This window comes from Neomonachus schauinslandi, chromosome 1 (assembly GCF_002201575.2).
Source record: "Neomonachus schauinslandi chromosome 1, ASM220157v2, whole genome shotgun sequence".
NCBI lineage: Eukaryota > Metazoa > Chordata > Mammalia > Carnivora > Phocidae > Neomonachus > Neomonachus schauinslandi.
In genome coordinates, this window is record NC_058403.1 from 69,531,093 (window position 1) to 69,546,801 (window position 15,709).

General features: G+C 48.9%; 1 protein-coding gene across 4 annotated transcripts in view; it reads right to left on the reverse strand.

Annotated features, from left to right (window-relative positions):
* The window catches only part of TNK2 (tyrosine kinase non receptor 2), a 47,331-nt gene extending 41,473 nt beyond the window's left edge, over positions 1–5,858 (reverse strand). For 3 of the 4 annotated variants that reach the window (XM_021692700.1, XM_021692701.1, XM_021692694.1), the window contains exon 1: positions 5,356–5,858. The gene's annotated coding sequence lies outside the window, so the exon portion shown is untranslated. The remainder of the gene's footprint in view (positions 1–5,355) is intronic. The other variant, XM_021692695.1, reaches the window with a different exon arrangement.
* Positions 5,859–15,709: the final 9,851 nt, after the last annotated feature.

Sequence of the window (15,709 nt, forward strand, 5' to 3'; positions counted from 1 at the left end):
GACTTTATTACAAACGACATGGCAGTCTATGTATAAAATCCAATGGAAGCTAAAAAAAAGCTACTAGAATACATTTAACAGGTGGTAGGATTCAAGGTCAATATACAAAAATCAGTTGTGTTTATATATACACTAACAACAAGCAACAGGAAATTGAAATTTAAAAACAATACCATTTTCTAGCAGCATTACTGACAACAGCCAAAAGGTGAAAGCAACCACCAGTGGATGAATAGAGAAACAAAATGTGGTACATTCTTTTTTTTTTTTTAAAGATTTTATTTATTTATTTGACAGAGAGAGAGCACAAGCAGGGGGAGTGGCAGGCAGAGGGAGAGGGAGAAGCAGGCTCCCCACTGAGCAAGGAGCCCAATGTGGGACTCAATCCCAGGGCCCCGGGATCATGACCTGAGCCGAAGGCAGACGCTTAACGACTGAGCCACCCAGGCACCCCAAAATGTGGTATATTCTTACAATGGATTATTATTCAGCCTTAAAAGAGAAGGAAATTCTAACACATGGCACAACATGGATGAACCTTGAGTACATTGTGTATGGTAAGTGAAAAAAGCCAGTCACCAAAGGACAAATACTGTATGATTCTATTCCTATGAGGTATTTAGAATAGTCAAATTCATAAAGATAAAGTACAAGGGAATGCAGAGCTATTGTTTAATAGGTACAGAGTTTCAATTTTGCAAGATGAAAAAGTTCTGGAGATAGATGGCGGTCATAGTTGCACAACAATGTGAATGTACCTGACACTACTGAACTATACCCTGAAAGATGCTTAAAATGGTGTATTTTACATTATATATATTTTACCACAATTAAAATAAAGAAGCCAAACACCATGTAAAAATACCATTTACAATAGCATAAAAAATACATAATACTTAAGTATATCTGACAAAAAATGTGAAAGATCTGTATACCTAAACTACAAAACATTGGTGAAATTCTTAAAAATCCAGATAAATACAGACATAAACATTGTTTATGGGTCTGAAGGTCAGATATTGCTAATATAATGGACATCTCCCCAAATTCATCTATAGATCCAATGTAATCCTAACCAAAATCCCGGTGAGCTTTCTTGTAGACATTACCAAATTGATTCTAAAATGCATGTGAAAGTGCAAAGAATGTGGAGTAACTAAAAGAATTTTGAAAAGGAAGAACAAAGTTCAAGATCTCATTTCAAGATTTCCCATAATCTATGGTGATCAAGATAGTGTGGCACTAGAATAAAGACAGACAAATTGATCAATGGAACAAAAGAGAGTCCAGAATTACTTCTACACATATACAGACAATTGATTTTTGACAAAAGGTGCAAAGGCAATTCCACGGAAAGACAAGTCTTTTCAACAAATGGGGCTGGAATAGTTGGATCTCCACATGCAAAAAACTGAACTTCAATTCATACCTTGCACCATATACAAGAATTAACCCCAAACGGCTCACAGACCTTAAATGTAAAACCCATAACTATAAACCTTCTAGAAGTGGGCACCTGTGTGGCTCAGCCAGTAGAGCATGAGACTCTTGATCTTGGGACTGTGAGTTCAAGCCCCTACGCGGGGTGTAGAGATTACTTAAAAACAAAATCTTAAAAAATAATAATAAACAAAACTTCTAGAAGAAAAATAGGAGATGGGGCGCCTGGGTGGCTCAGTTGGTTAAGCGACTGCCTTCAGCTCAGGTCATGATCCTGGAGTCCCTGGATCGAGTCCCGCATCAGGCTCCCTGCTCGGCAGGGAGTCTGCTTCTCCCTCTGACCCTCCCCCCTCTCATGTGCTCTCTCTCATTCTCTCTCTCTCAAATAAATAAATAAAAATCTTTAAAAAAAAAAAGAAAAATAGGAGAAAACCATTGGCTTTGGCTTAGGCAAAGATTTCTTGGACATGACACCAAAAGCACAAACCATAGGGCGCCTGGGTGGCTCAGTCGTTAAGCGTCTGCCTTCGGCTCAGGTCATGATCCCAGGATCCTGGGATCGAGTCCCGCATCGGGCTCCCTGCTCGGCAGGAGGCCTGCTTCTCCCTCTCCCACTCCCCCTGTTTGTGTTCCTGCTCTCGCTATCTCTCTCGCTCTGTCAAATAAATAAAATAAAATCTTAAAAAAAAAAAAAAAAGCACAAACCATAAAAGAACTAGTTGTTAAACTGGAGTTCATTAAAATTTAAAACTTCTGCTTGTCAAAAGACACTGTGAAAAGAATTAAAATGCAAGCCAAAGACTGGAAGGAAATATGTGCAATCAAACATCCAATCCCAACATATTCGATAAAAGGTTTGTATGCAGAATATATAAAGAACTTGCAAAACTGAATATGAAAAAAACCCCACAACTGAAAAATGGGTAAAGGATTTGTTTTTTCTTGTTTCGTTTTGTTTTTAAAAGATTTTTATTTATTTATTTATTTGACACAGAGAGAGAGAGCACAAGCAGGGGAAGGGGCAGAGGGAGAGGGACAAGCAGGGAGCCCGAAGCGGGGCTCAAACCCAGGGTCCTGGGATCATGACCTGAGCCGATGGCAGATGCTTAACGACTGGGCCATCCAGGCGCCCCTGGGTAAACGATCTGAACAGACACAGCACCAGATATACAAATGGAAAATTAGCACATGAAAAGATGCTCAGTAATAATAGTCATTAGGGAAATGCAAATTAAAATCACAATGAGATAACCACTGCAGACCTATGAGAATGTCTAAAATTTTTTTTTTTTTAAGATTTTATTTATTTATTCATGAGAGACAGAGAGAGAGGCAGAGGGAGAAGCAGGCTCCCAAGGAGCAGGGAGCCCGATGTGGGACTCGATCCCAGGACCCTGGGATCATGACCTGAGCCGAAGGCAGACGCTTAACCATCCGAGCCACCCAGGTGCCCAGAATGTCTAAAATTAAAGAGATTGATCACACCAAGTGTTGGCAAAAAAGTGGACAAACTAGAACTTTCATCTACAATTGGCAGGTATGTAAAATAGTACAACCACTTTGGAAAACAGTCTGGCAATTTCCTTAGAAGTTAAATGTATCCCTACTGTATGACTCACAATTCCAGTCCTAAGGATTTACCCAAGAGAAATAAAATAAGATGTCCACAGAAAAACTTACACATATGTAAGTTTTATTTGTAATAACCAAAAACTAAAAACAACCCATCAACAGGAGAATGGATAGACTGTGGTATATACATATAATGGAATGCTACTCAGCAATCAAAATGAATGAGTTACTGAAATACACAACATGAATGAATCTCAAAATAATTATGCTGAGTGAAAAAAGCCAGGCAAAAAAAGAGCACACTCTGTCTGATTCCATTGACATAAAATTCTAGGTAATGTGGACTAACGTATAGTGACAGAAAGCAGACCAGTCTATTGCCTGGGCAAAAGGGATAGCAAAGGAGGGGCAGGATGAAGGAATTAGGAAGGGGCACAAAAAACTTCGGGAGGTTTGGGAATAATAGGAATGTTCATTATCTTGATTGTGGTGGTGGTTTCACGGATATACACATACGTTAAAACTTACAGTTTTAAGTATGTTCCATTCACTGTATATCATTATACCTCAATAAAGCTGTCATTAAAAACAAAAAGAATAAACACTTCATTTTCCAGAATAAAGCACAGGGCAGGGGATAATCTTGGATTTAGGGACCAGAGGACAAGATCTGGGAGCACAGACACCTGCTCCCTGACATCTGCCAGCCAGGGCTCCCGAGAAAGCGGGCACCAGACAGCCGAAGAGGGGTCTGAGCCCTCTACACTCAGGACAGCGTAGGGAAAACCACGGCCCACGGCACAGAAACCGAAGCCCAGAGACAGTATCTTGCCCCAGGAGGTTACACAGCTAGGAAGTGGTCTAAACCCGGATCTGTCCAAGTGCTTCTCCTCATCTACCACAAATTCAAACAAGTTGACCTGAACTAGGATAAAGATATATGCTTGTGTGCATGTGTTTAGAACAGACAATTCTCTCCATTGAAGCCAGAGAGCCAGAACCAGTTTGGCCATCCCAGAAGAGCCAGGTACCATGGACACAGCAGCCGAACTTCCGGTGCATGAGTGTTTGGGGTGGCAGTGTGACGGGCAGGCGTGGGACGAAGCTGACAGTCGGTTTGGGGTTTGCATCAGGAGCAGACTAACCGGCTCCTCCAGCACAGTCCCAGCAGCCGCCTGCCTAAGGCTCTGCCGGGCAGCCACCACCACCACTCCCCCTGCCCGGACAAGAGAGAACTATCTGCAACCACACAGGTTCAGACAAGGGTCTGGGGGCCATTTGACTCAGAGACCACGCCTTTAGTTGGGTCAAAGGTGGGACCCAGCGGAGGCCCGCAGCAACCCTGCACCCACCCCAACCTGAGGGCCAGAGAAGCAGGAACACACACGGTGCCAGGTAAGAGGTGAACAACCCTAGGAGGATGAGGCCCACAAACTGGTCAACCAAGCCCCTCTGGGCCAGGAATGAGTAGGCCTGGCACCCAGGCCATGGGGCAGTCCACAAGAAGCCAAATGTAGTCCCCACCCCTGCAAGCCCCACCTCTAGGCTGGGCTAGGAGCTGGCCCTGGCCAGTACAGAACCCATGATGCCACAGCTGCCCCTCTGTCCACCTCCACGGGTGGGGCTGAGCTCTGGGCCACAGAGGATGCCCAGAGTCCAGCAGTACAGACACGCCCTCCTCAACCACCCCTTTCAGGTTGGGGTCCTGAGAGCCCACAGCGAGAAGGCCTCACCAGCAGTTCTCTGGCCTTCTGCCCCTATTCATCCTTGGCCCTGGGCCCTGGGTTAGTAATCAGCTGTGACAAGAAGGTGTGATGGGAGCAGGTCAGGTTCTAGCTCAAGTCGCCAGCGGCCACACGCACATCTCAGATCACGTGGCAAACAGGGTTACTAGATAAGGTCCAGTTAATGCAATGCTGCCCCTTCCCTTTTATGGAATGTGTTTTGAGGACCTGAGAAAACCTGCGCTGACTGCACCAACCCAGCCCTGGCATGGAGGCACCCCATCAACAGGGGCAGACAGCTGGAGGGGTGGCTACCTCCTCTGCAACCTCAGCCTGGGGCTACCCCGCTCTTCCTTCTGCCCAGGCCTGGGAGCCGCCCAGATAGTCTCATCTCCAGTCTAGACGCTAAGGAAATGCCCCATCACTCCAGTTGGCATTTTTAGTAGTTGGGGGAGGGATCCTGTCTCGCTCTTGAAACTGCACTGCTTCCTCCCTCCCCAGGTTTAAACACAGGAGGGTTAACACCAGTAGTTTGGCGACCACCCTCTTCTGAAACAGTTGCAGCCCCCTGCTTCAAAACACACCAACTCCCGCTGCGAAGATAATTCCGTTTCCTTACCTGCTGCCTTCTGCTGCCTCCCTGCAGACAGTTTCCACGAGGTCCAGGCTGAGGTGGCAGAAGAGGATCCAGAAGGACAACACTGCCTGCTCTCGGGCAGTGGCTTCCAACGCTTCAATCCCCAAACCCCTACATCTTGCGCTCACCTCGGCCCTGGAGCGATCCCCGTGCCGGGCAGCCGGCCTGCAGGTTACCACCTCCTCCTCCGCCGGCGCCTCCGGATCCTGTGCCCCTCAGGGGGCCCCTCTCCCTCCCGGGTCGCCTTCTCGTCCAGGTATGTCTCCTGGACAGCCCGCACCACCTGTCCTTCCTGCACCCCAGGAAGCCAATTTGCTTCCTGCACCCCCAAGCGCCCCTCCCCCTCAGGCCCCTGGGGCCCCACAGGCCGGGCCCTCCCCGCTAGCTCGAGTCTCTCCCGGCGTGCTGGGGCCGCTCCCAGGACCACCGCCTCCCGCCTGAGGTGCCCACAGCTCTCCCAGTACTGCCCCCCCTGCTCCCCGGAACTTTCGAGCCCCTCCCCGCGCTCCCTGGAGCGGTCCCCGAACTCGGAGAGCGGCTCGGACTGCTGCAGCAGCCTGCGTGGGCTCCCCTCCCCCTGCTCCTGCACCCCGGCGCGGGCCTCCCCACGCTCCTGCACTGCGGGGCTGCCTCCCCCCTTCTCCTGGTGCTGCTTGCGGGGCCCCAGCCCCTCCTCCTGCACCACAGGCCAGCCAGCCGAGCCCGTCCACGGCGGCGGGCGCCTCCAGTCCGCGCGGTCCGGCAGACCCCACACCACCCCCAGGCTGGGCTCGTGGCCACGGCCACCCCGCTCCTGCACCCCCGGGCCCACCCCGCCCTCCTCCTGCACGGCCGGACCCACGCCCCCCTGCTCCTCCACGCCGAGCTTCAGCCCGCGAAGCTGCTGCGGGCCCCAGCTGAGAACCCCGACCCGCTGTGGCTGCTGCTCCGGCAGCGCCGGGCTGAGCCCACCGCGCTCCTCCTGCGCTCCCCGCCCGGGGCCCCCTGCCCGCACTGCCCAGCGCACTCGCTTGCCCCCAAGAGGCCGCGCGGTCCCACCCCTCCAGATGGTGCTGCCCTCGGCGACCGCTCACACCGACCCCCGCCCGGCACCTTCCGCCCGGTCCCCCTGGGAAGGGGGCTGCGGGCTGGCGTCCCCTCCGGTTCCGCGGCCACCCCCGCGTCGCGGGCCCGCCTCCCCGCCCTAGCCTCCCGGCGTCAACGTCCGCCTGCCGGGCGCCGCGCCCAGCGCCGGCCCCCGCAGGTGCTGCGGCCCCGCGCGCCGGCCCGCGAGCCAGAAGCGCCCGCCCTCCCGCCTGAGTTCCTGGAGCCCGCCTGCGCGTGCGCCGCCCCAGGGGGGCGGGGTCCGGCGGGGTTGGCCCTCCCTCTTAAGGGACCAGGTCTCGCTTGCTCCTCCCCTCTCCCCTTTCTTCAGTCCCCCCAGCAATCCCCCTTCTTCACCCGACCGGAATCTCCCCACCCTAGATCCACCTTGAGCCTTATGTGCCTACGGGAGGAGAGCCTGAAGCCGAAGGTAGGGAGTTCACACTGAGATTGTGCAGTCAACCGGGCCCAATGGAGGAGCACTGAAACAGGAGTCTCCAATTCTCAGTAGCAGCAGTTCAGCTCCTGCTGACTTACCTTGTGACAGTGTGAAAAGTCACTTCCATCTGGTCTCAGTTGCTTTGTTTCTAAAATGGGGAGGCTGGATTGGAAAGTTTCCAAGTCCACAATCCAGTGAGTATATGCAGAGAGGAACTAATCTCTCAGCAGGAGCCATGAGGCCTGGGAACCTGAGACACCCCCATCCTTTCCCTGGGGCCAAAGGAGGACATTTCAACAAGGAAGAGGTGGTTTCAGGCCTGTGACACTTCCTTCTGGGAACACAGGCAGAAAAAGTCTCTGGCAAAGGGACCTTCCTCCCTCCTGCACTGCTCCCTCTTGGGTGCTCTCCTCCTGGCTCCCACAAAGAAGGAGAAAATTCAGAGCTCTTCCTCCCAGTGATAGTACAGCCCTCAGATCCAGACCCTAGCTAGCTGAAGGCAACCTTGAGCCATGGTGCCTAGAACCCAAAGGCTTAAGGCCACTTGGCCCTGTTACTGACTATCTCATCTATAAAATGGTTACAATAATAAAACAAGTCCAGAGAGAACTGTCCCAAGGATCAGACATCAAAGAACCGCGTAATATGGCTCTTTCCGCACCCCTGCGGTCCGGCATTGGGCCCAAGGGCCCTGGCCAGAGGGCAGTAGGGCAATGAAAAAGGAATGGGTTCCAGACACATATGGGGGGCTGGACTGGGTGGATTTGCGTCATGGTGTCTTGCCCTGTGAGGTAGGCAGGACAACTTTCCACTAAGTCATTTTTTTTTAAAGATTTGTTTTTGGGAGAGAGAGCTGAACATGAGCAGGGGGAGGGGCTGAGGAAGAGGGAGAGCATCTCAAGCAGACTCCCACTGAGCGCAGAGCCCAACTCAAGTCTTGATCCCATGCTGAGATCATGATCTGAGCCAAAATCAAGAGTCAGGAGTCAGACACTTAACGAACTGAACCACCAGGTGTCCCTCCACTAAATCATTTGATAACGTTGTAGCAGCTTCCCTTAATCAGGAAACCAAGCCACCAGGCAGAGAGTGAACGCACACTACCTGATCCAAGAGAGGGTCTAGAGCATGCAGGACTGACAACTTCTGGGTACGGCCAAATTCCCCCTGTTGCCTGATCTCAGAGGGGAAGGAATCTGAGAGGAGTCCCCTCCCAAGCTCCTTCACACTACCTCAGTAATGACCATTGCTAAGGTTTATGGAACCTTCCTATGGGTAAGCCCTGCTTGGCATGTATTCTCATCTACCTGCTACCACAACCGAATAAGGTACACATTACCATCCTCATTTTAAAGATTGTTAAGTAACTTGCTCAGGGTCATACAGCTGGTAGTATTAAAGCCAGAATTCAGGGTGCCTGGGTGGCTCAGATGGTTAAGCGTCTGCCTTCGGCTCAGGTCATGATCCCAGGGTCCTGGGATCGAGTCCCACATCGGGCTCCCGGCTCAGCGGGGAGCCTGCTTCTCCCTCTGACCCTCTCCCCTCTCATGCTGTTTCTCTCTCGCTCGCTCTCTAAAAAATAAATAAAATCTTAAAAAAAAAAAAAAAAGCCAGAATTCAGATCCAGTTTTTGACTCCAAAGTCCACTCGGAGCCACGAACACACAAGAAAGCAATGCTGAACCCAGAAGCCTCACCTGGGGATGCGTTGGGGCTGACTAGATTTGGGGGGTCAAGAGATGCAAACAACTAATTTGGAGCAAGTTTTCTGCCTATAAATCAAGCTCCAAATCAAACAAAGCAAGAGGTCGAGGCACTTGTATCCTGCTAGGTGTTTTTCTTAAGGAGGCCAACTCCCCATTCTTCCACCTCCCCTCCAGTTGCCCATGAGCCAGATCCATGCCTCTTACATCCTTAATGTAAGGTTATCTGGAGCTTTAGTTTCACAGAAAAGAGGTCTCCTGTTCCCTTCCCCCATCCTGCCTAGTCCCAACTCCTGGATGTCTCCACCAACACCACTGAGCACTGGGGGCTGTACGGAGAGGTCTCTGAGACCGTCAGTCTCCTTCTCTGCGTTGTTCTGCGTGAGCCCAGGACTAGTAGCCTGGAGACACCTAGGGAGACTGCTCTGCCCCCAGGGAGCTGACAGCTTATGGGAGGAAATGAGACACAGTCTAGAAGCATAAAGCTCAGGAGCTTCAGGAGGTGGCTGTGGGGATAAACCCCAACCCTGTAACGTGCCTGTAGCAGTCTCTTCCAGATCTGGAACTTGAGGAGAGTTGCCCACAGCCGAGTGACTGCAGGGAGAAGGGCTTGTCGGGTCTCGTTCTAAGTGGAGGCGGACCAAGCTGCCTGAGGGATGCTTGCGGGGGTGCCCTTAAGAATCTCCACCGTGAGGGGCGCCTGGGTGGCTCAGTCATTAAGTGTCTGCCTTCGGCTCAGGTCATGATCCCGGGGTCCTGGGATCGAGCCCCACATCGGGCTCCCTGCTCGGCAGGAAGCCTGCTTCTCCCTCTCCCACTCCCCCTGCTTGTGTTCCCTCTCTCGCTGTGTCTCTCTCTGTCAAATAAATAAATAAAATCTTTAAAAAAAAAAAAAAAAGAATCTCCACCGTGAGGACACCTGGGTGGCTCAGTTGGTTGGGCGACTGCCTTCGGCTCAGGTCATGATCCTGGAGTCCCAGGATCGAGTCCCGCATCGGGCTTCCTGCTCAGCAGGGAGTCTGCTCCTCCCTCTGACCCTACCTACCCCCTCTTGTGCTCTCTCTCTCACTCTCTCAAATAAATAAAAAATAATAATAATAATAATAAAAAAGAATCTCCACTGTGAGATAGCTGCACTGGAGGGTATACCGAAGGGCAAGGAAGGCAACCGCGGGGTGGTGACGGGCAGCCTGGCTTATACCTGCAAACAGGTGCTCAGCCAAGATGGTGGATGCTGCTGAGTGATTGGGCTGAAGATTTTTTTTCTTTTTTTTTTAAATAGAGCAATGTTGTTTTAAAGTACTATTGCAGCCTATATGAGTGGGAGGTGAATTGAATTCAATGGGTTCAGTGGGTTTTGACTGGATTTTTTTTTTAGTGCAAGAGGACAATAATGCAATATAAAATATCAGAATAATTTTTTGAACTTTTTATTAAAGTATGACATACATCCAGAGAAGTGCAAAAACTTGCACATTTTACAAAGTGAATATACCCAGCACCCAGATCAAGAAACGGGACATATATAACCAGCATCCAGATGTACCTCCAAATTTAATTTTTAAAGTAAATGTTATATTAATCTAACATGCCCTCCGTACTCAGGATTTATTTTTAACTCTCTGACAACCCTCCTCCCTCCCCAAACGCACAATGACGGAGAGTTTTGTCTTCGAATAGACTGGCGCAGGCGCCCAGGATAATGCCTACCATGCAGTGGGTGCCAACAATATTAGATGAATTGCATTTACAGGTAGTAAAGGTTTTGTTTTTTTGTGACATTGTTTCATTATATATACACATGTGCTCTACTTCTTGATATAAAATCTATTTCTGTAGGTCACAGTCAAACACTTGTGCTCCAGCTTGAGAAGGTCGTGGTGGCTGTGATTCAGACCTGGTGAGAGTGTGGGGGAAGCAGAACAATGTACTAATTAGATCAGCGCTTCTCAAGCTTCAGTGTCATTCAGCAACTGAATGACCTGGGGATCTTGTTGAAATGCATATTTCGATTCAGCAAGTAGGGAAAGGGATGCTGAGATCCTACATTTCTATCAAGCTTCTACACTTTGAATAGCAAGGCTTCGGACCCAGAGATTTTCAATAATGCTGCACATAAGAATCACATGAGAAGCTTTTAAAAAACACTGATGCCCACGGGCGCCTGGCTGGCTTGGTCGGTCGGTAGAGCACATGACTCTTGATTTCAGGGTCGTGAGTTCAAGCCCCACATTGGGTGTGGAGCCTACTTAAAATAAAAAGCGAAAATTAAACACGGATGCCCAGGCTTCACTCCAGAATAATTAAACTGGAATCTCTGGGGTGAGGCTCAGCATCCATAGTTTTTAAACGCTCCCCAGGTGATTCCAGGATGCAAACAGAAATGGCAGCTCCTTGGTCCCCTGCGCAGCCCCAATGCCTAGAATAAAGCTTGAGCTGAGGGGAGAGGGGAGTGAGGTGTGGGTCACGTCTGGTATCTGAGCCAACAATCCAATTTGATAAAGGGCAGAAGATTTCTTAGTCAGGAAGGGACCATCTGTCTCTTAGTGGAGGTGAGAGGAGGGATTTCTGAAGGAATTCTTAGGCATGGGGCTATCTGCCAACCCAGGCCATGTCCTCCCAGAACTAAGAACAGACCGTGCCTTTACCCTATCAAGCAAGCCAGAGCTCCCCGGAACTGCTCAGATGGGCGGGGCTCACGTGCCCCCAAGCAATTCAGACAGTTTCAAAACCTTACTCGGGCACTGGGAGGGGGTGCTGCCGGTTGTTCCCCCGCGCCTGCCCCTTCTGCCCAGCCACTGAAGAGGCCGAATGAGCCAACAGATTACAAACCCTCCATCAACGGTGACTATTCACAACGGAGCACCGCGGACCTGGGTTCTGACGCCCCCTGGTGGACACCTAGAATTGAAGTTTATTAACCCACAAACGGACCCGTGGGGACAGGTACTCATGATTTATCATGTGTCCAGCCAGTGTCCGGCGCAGTCACGTAAGACATGGCCCAACGTGCACAATCCAGAAACTGCTACTGACTAAACATATGAAAGACGGGCTCCTCTTATGCTCTACCTACTCCTTTACGCCCCCGAAATCTGAACTCTGGCTTCCCCTGGAATTCACTGTACTAAGTTTAGAAATGAGGAGCTGTCAGGGCTTACCCTTAAATGGCGAGATATTTTATCTCTTTTGTACCTCTCTCCTTCTTTGTTTAAATCTCCCCTTTGGTAGTGTAGACAGCACAGCCCTTTGCTGCCTGTTCTCTCTCCTTCTGCTCCAAAGAGGACCCTCCCCCAGAAGCCCCTCCCAGCTGCTTTTTGAGACACCGTCTCAGCTTGGTAAGCTCATGTCCACTAACACACACACATCTGAGTTAATGAGGCCTGCATGGATAGAGCCTCCCGCATCCGTGGCTGCCTCTGGAGGGACGAGTGGCCATGTTCATTGACTCCCAGACACTTGGATTTGGTCACACCGATCTGAGGAAGCAGCGACGGAATCCAAACTCTCCAATCCAGCTCTGTCTCCCTTACTGCCCTAGCTCTCTCATTGGCCCAGAAACCAGACTCAGGTCTTTGGCGGCCTCTTTACCCATCTCCGTCAGCACTCTCTGCAGACCCCAAACATTGTAGGGTCCCACCCTCCCTCCTGCCTCCTCTCCTAGTTTCCTCTCAGCCACCACCTCAGCGCAGTTAGGGAGAACCTGGGCCCAGGGCCCAACTTCAGCACATCATTTGACCTCCACATCTACCTACACATTTATTTCCCTGTGAGGTGGGACAAATCCTTTCATCAGTGGGCCTCTGTTTCTCCCTTCCCGGGGAGACTGTGAGGATTTGACAAGATGATACTGTGACACGTGTATCCCCTTGAATGGTGTTTTACCATAAATGTCCTTTCATGACCTTATGGACTTCAGTCTCTTTGCCTCCATGTTAATTCTCTATTAACTTTTCTAAAACACCTGTTAATCACATTGCTTCCTTACTCAAGAACTTTTTTTTTTTTAAAGATTTTATTTATTTATTTGAGAGAGAATGAGAGAGAGCACATGAGAGGGGGGAAGGTCAGAGGGAGAAGCAGACTCCCTGCCGAGCAGGGAGCCTGATGCGGGACTCGATCCAGGGACTCCAGGATCATGACCTGAGCTGAAGGCAGTTGCTTAACCAACTGAGCCACCCAGGAGCCCCTTACTCAAGAACTTTTCATCGCTCCCCAGTTCCCCCTAAGTAGTCTGCAACTCACAGCAGGTGATTCTTCCTGGTAACAGTGGGAAATTGGGTCCTGATGGGCCAACGGGCTAAAACTAGAGGTCAAGACAGGTCTTGGGTTAGAACCCAAGAAAATCCTGTTTCCAGGGCGCCTGGGTGGCTCAGATGGTTAAGCGTCTGCCTTCGGCTCAGGTCATGATCTCAGGGTCCTGGGATCGAGTCCCGCATCGGGCTCCCTGCTCCTTGGGAGCCTGCTTCTCCCTCTGCCTTTCTCTCTTGCTCTGTCTCTCATGAATAAAAAAAAAAAGAAAGAAAGAAAATCCTGTTTCCAGAAGACAAGGCAGTCAGTATGTTGGAAATCAGAGAAGCAGCTAGAACAGCAGATACAAGTCACCAATCAGCAAGGATACTAACCTATAACTCCTACAAGGGTGGGCTTGTCCATAGTAAAAGGGCAAGTTCCTAGAACGTTAGTTTTGGTTGTCCAAGACCCCTCAATATCAACAGCCCCAAAGGAGGTGATGAGATGGTGAGACCAAGGAGAACCCCCAGGGCACCTGAACAAGTGCCTGACGACTGCCTACAAGATAAGTTCAGGTTAACACAGTCACATCAATAGCACAGCTGTACTCTTGGGAAGGGGAAGAAAGGATTATAATGGTACCCTTAAAGGAGAGAATTGAATCTGGGGTTGAAAGAGCAAACGCACATTCTCAGTGGGAGAGGGATTTTATGTGAGAGCTAGAAAGGCTATCAGAGACCATCAGACCTCACCCCCTCATGTAGAAGCGAGAGAACTGAGGGGTATACCAGGTCACCCAAGGACACCCAACAATTTAAAAGTGGTGACTGAACTTGGATTAGAATCTCCATGACCCAGATATGAACTGTGCTAATTTTCTCTCACCTAACTCCCTAACCTCTCTCGCACATACATGTATGCCATGCCAAAGCTGAGCTGCAAAAACAAACCCAAGAGAGTGGAAATATTTTAGTGGAGAGGCACCTGGGTGGCTCGGTCGGTTAAGCATCCGACCCTTGGTCTCAGCTCAGGTCATGATCTCAGGGTCATGAGATCGAGCCCTGCGTCAGACTCCACGCTTATGATTCTCTCCCTCTCCCTCTGCCCTCCCCAACCCCCCGCTGGCTTGTGCGCACTCTCTCTCCCTCTCTCTCTCAAAAAACAAATTAAATAAATAAAAATATTTTAATGGAGCTGAGGACTTACATATAAGGATTATATATGGTGGCCCAGTCTCTATACAATTGGTTGGGAGTGTTGAGAAAGCACCTCAAGGGATTTGTTGAGGGGACCAGCTGGATATCAAGAAAGGCTGGGACTGGATTCTAGCACAGGGAGAGGTTAGACCGTTAGGGCCTCCCTGTTACCCTCCAACTTGCACATACATGAACATACCCACATACGCTTTCTTCTTGAATACCGGTAGCCGACATAGATAATAGTCACAATTTGAGCTGATGAGGTTCCTGGTCCTCGGTGTGGGCACTTATGTAGGACAAACTTTTCAGCAGGGAGAGGAACAGGAAACAGGGCAGCAAGTACAGAGGAAAGGAGGAGCCAGGGGAATGATGTTGTATCAAAAGGTATTATAGAGCCTCTTTAGGTATTAAGGAAACCTTTTATGTGTGGAGAAAATACTTTTTATTAGTTTGTCAATTGACTTATGATTGGTTTATGCTATTTCTTCGCCATGCAATCATGATTTGTATAAAATTGGTTTGGGGCGCCTGGGTGGCTCAGTGGGTTAAGTAGCTGCCTTCGGCTCAGGTCATGATCCCCAGGGTCCTGGGATCGAGCCCCATGTCAGGCTCCCTGCTCAGTGGGGAGCCTGTTTCTCCCTCTCCCCCTCCGCCTTCCCCTCCCCCTGCTTGTGCTCTCTCTCTCTCTGTCAAATAAATAAATAAATAAATAAAATCTTCAAAAAAAAAATAAAATTGGTTTACCCATCTTTGCCCACATGGCACCTATTTTGTTTTTGTTTTTTATTTAAAGTCCATCTTGTCTGATAATAATATAGCCACCCAGCTTTCTTTTGGTTATATTTACATAGCATATTTTTTCCCATTCTTTTACTTTCAACTTTTTTGTGTCCTTAATCTAAAGTGAGTCTTTTGTAGATGGCATATAGATGGATCCTATTTTTTTTACTCCAATCTGCCAATCCTGCCTTTTGATGAGAGTTTAATCCACTTACATTTCATGTGATTACTGAAAAAAGAGGATTTTCTTCTGCCATGTATCATGTATTTGGTTTCTATATGTCCTTTATGGTTTTTTGTTCCTCAAACCCCCCTATTTCTGCCTTTTTTTGTATTTATTTTTTGTACTGTGACATTTCAATTCCCTTCTTTCATTTTCTGTATATTTTTAAATTATTTTTTTAAGATGTTATTTATTTATTTGAGAGAGAGAGTGCACACAAGTGGGAGCAGGGGCACAGGGAGGGGGACAAGCAGACTCCCCACTGAGCAGGGAGCCTGACATGAGATCCCAGGACCCTGAGTTCATGACTTGAGCCAAAGGCAGATGCTTAACCAACTGAGCCACCCAGGCACCCTTTAAATTATTTTCTTAATGGTTTTCTTGGGGATTACAATTAACATCTTAAATTTAGAACAACCTAGTTTAAACACCAATTTAGTTTCAATAGGATACAAACACTCTGCTCCTATACTTTTCCATCCTTCCATCTTTATGCTGTTGTCACAGATTACACCTTTATATATTGTATGCCCATTAACATAGATGTATAATTATTGTTTTATGCATTTGCATATTAAATCATATAGGAAGAAGAGAGCAGTTACATACCATTCCAGAAGCACAATAATACTGACTTTTATGTTTACCTAATTACCTTTACCAGTGTCCTTTATTTT